This window comes from Cyprinodon variegatus, unplaced genomic scaffold (genome assembly GCF_000732505.1).
Source record: "Cyprinodon variegatus isolate N-32 unplaced genomic scaffold, C_variegatus-1.0 Scaffold623, whole genome shotgun sequence".
Classification (NCBI taxonomy): domain Eukaryota; kingdom Metazoa; phylum Chordata; class Actinopteri; order Cyprinodontiformes; family Cyprinodontidae; genus Cyprinodon; species Cyprinodon variegatus.
The window spans coordinates 511,053-513,935 of record NW_015151076.1 but is presented as its reverse complement, the minus strand read 5'-3'; positions in this window follow the sequence as shown (position 1 = coordinate 513,935).

Genomic DNA, 2,883 nt, shown 5'->3' with positions numbered 1-2,883 from the left:
GTACACTAAGCCAAAAGAAGGAGTCAGAAGCCTAGTGAATATCAGAGCCACCATTGAAGATGAAACATCAAAGCTCCGAGAATACATCAGGATGATGGCCCCAAGGGATTAAGCGTCACTGAATGTAATGGGAAGATGGAAGAAAAGGAACCATCATGGGAGGAAATAACCCTGCATTGGATGCACCACTGACAAACATTGGCTGATATGACTAAATCCTACCAATCGCTAGAGAGCGGGGCTGAAGGACACCACAGAAGTACTGATCATGGCAGAACAGGAGCAGGCCTTGAGGACCAAAGTAATAGAGACCCTGATTTACCAAATCAGACAAGATTCCAGGTGAACGCAGTGGAAAGAGGCCCCAGAAACAATCCAACTAATAGCAGGGCGTAAGCTTCTGGCAGGAAAGGGATACATAGAACTTAATGACCAAGTGGCTGGTTTAGAGAATAGAAACAACCGTGCAGAATACAAACTGGAGATCTGCAGGTCAAAATGGGAGCCACCTCCCAAGGTGGCGGAGAATAACAGAGCTCAGATCCTGTGGGACTTCCAGATACAAACAGACAAAATGGTAATGGCCAACCAGACGAACATTATTATGATTCATAAACAGCAGAGGATGATGACAGCTGTGGTGATTTATTTAGTGATGGAAACATCAGGAAAAAAGAGCATGAGAAATTGAAAAAGATACCAAGCCCTCAGGAAAGAACTACAGAGATTCTGGAAGGGGAAGGCAGTCATAAGTCTTGCGGTCATGGGAGCACAAAGGGCTGTAACTCCTACGCTGGAAAAGTGGCTCCAACATATCCCTGGAGAAACAACAGAGATCTCAGTTCAGCAATGGACAGTTCTAGAGAGAGCTAAAATACTTAGAAGAACCCTCAAGATCCCAAACCTCTGGTCAAATGATGGTCTTCCCCCCTTTTTTCCTCCCAGCTCGGGTCCTCTAGAGGCCTGAGAGCTTGAGGGTTCTGCACAGTATCTTTGCTGCACTCTTCTAGACCAAGATGTCTGACCCCTAAACCACTCCTCCAGTTTAGGGGTCAATGCCCCCAGATGGACCCAGCACCTCGGCTACCACTGATGCCTTGACCTTCCAGGTTTTCTCCAGCTCTTCTCTGAGCCCCTGGTATTTTTTTAGTTTCTCATGTTCCTTTATCCTGATGTTGCAGTCACTTGGTATTGCTATGTTAACCACAACTGCTTTCCTCTGCTTTTTGTCCACCACCATAATGTCCGGTTTGTTTGTCATTACCATTCGGTCCATCTGTATCTGGAAGTTCCACAGGATCTTGGCTTGGTCATTCTCTACTGTCTTTGGAAGTATTTACCACTTTGACCTTGGGGTTTCCAGCCCATACTCCGCACAGATGCTCCTGTGTACTATTCCAGACACTTGGTTATGGTGCTACATGTAAGCTTTCTCTGCCAGCATCTTGCATCCTGCAGTTATGTGCTGGATTGTCTCAGGGGCCTCTTTGCACAGTCTTGTCTGGTGTGGTAGATCTGGGCCTCTATTGCTCTGGTGCCTATTGCCGGCTCCTGTGCAGCCATGATGAGTACCTCTGTGCAAGGGCAGAGCTAGATGGCAGAGCCAGGGGTGGCCAACCCTACCATTTTCTTCCCTCTAATACAGATGATGGCAGCAGTAATACTCTCAGGTGGAATGTTCAAAACATTTACATTTTTTATTTATTAACAATTACTTGACAGCAAAAACACTGTGGTTTATTATGCACGTCAATAAACTAACATTAAAGATAATTACAGAATTAATTCTCTTTTCAGAACTAGATTTTGTGTTATATGGGGTAAAGAGAAAATCCAAGTCATCTAGGAGTCTTCAGTTCAATCATACATAAATATTTAAATAAAAACTTATTAAATAATCAATTTACCAATTGATTGGCTTTATTGATCTCAAAGTGGAGAAATGTTCTTTATGTAGATATTAGTACTTGCAAATATCAATTTTATGCAGAGTGAATATTGATAAAAGTAGGTAAGTAATGACAATGGAAAAGATGTTCGCCCCAGAACTCAAACTTGAAAAATTTGTATCCACTATACCATATATCAAGGAAGTATGGATGGATGCTTAGATATATGCATCTATTTGTTAGCAAATGCTGTAGGAAACTATAGTCTGTCTTTAAGGTTCTGGCATCTGGTGTTTTGGTGGTAAATCCCAGTGGTGTATATATATATATATATATATATACCTACATTTTTCTGGTTCGAATTTTTTTTTTAAAGTACAATTATCCCATTCAACCAATATCTACCTTCCGGTCCTTCGTGGAGTATCTAAAAACTTTGTGTAATAAAGCCTTAGCATTTATTTTTAATGGTTTCCCTGAAAATGATCATTCATCTAACCAGTCATAGCAACCACGAAACAGGCCTAAATCTGAGGCAACCAGACTTTTGCTCAGGTTTTCTGAAAACATTCTCACACCTATACTCGAGTCTTTGTCAGTTCTGTCCGCTCACATCAGCAAAATCCATTGTTGGAGCAACAAAGTTTTAAAGCAGCACAGAAGTTGGTCCTCCATCCAGTGATGCCTTTTCTCTTCTAACAAAGATGGCTTCCTTTATGCAACTTTTTAATGGGTGTAACTGGAGTCCAGTTTCCCCCATTGTGTCTAATATCTGCATAGAGGAGGGAATACCACAGACTAGACTCCTGCAACGGGTCGGGTACCCACGGGTCCCCGACGGGTCACCCGCTAAAATGCTCTTTTGCGGGTGAAAAATACATAAATAAAAATAAACGGGTCGGGGGACGGCGGATATTTTTTTAGTGCGGGCGGGTAGTTGGTGATTTTTTTTTTTATGCGTGTGTGTTGTTATGGACATCAGAAATGTTATATT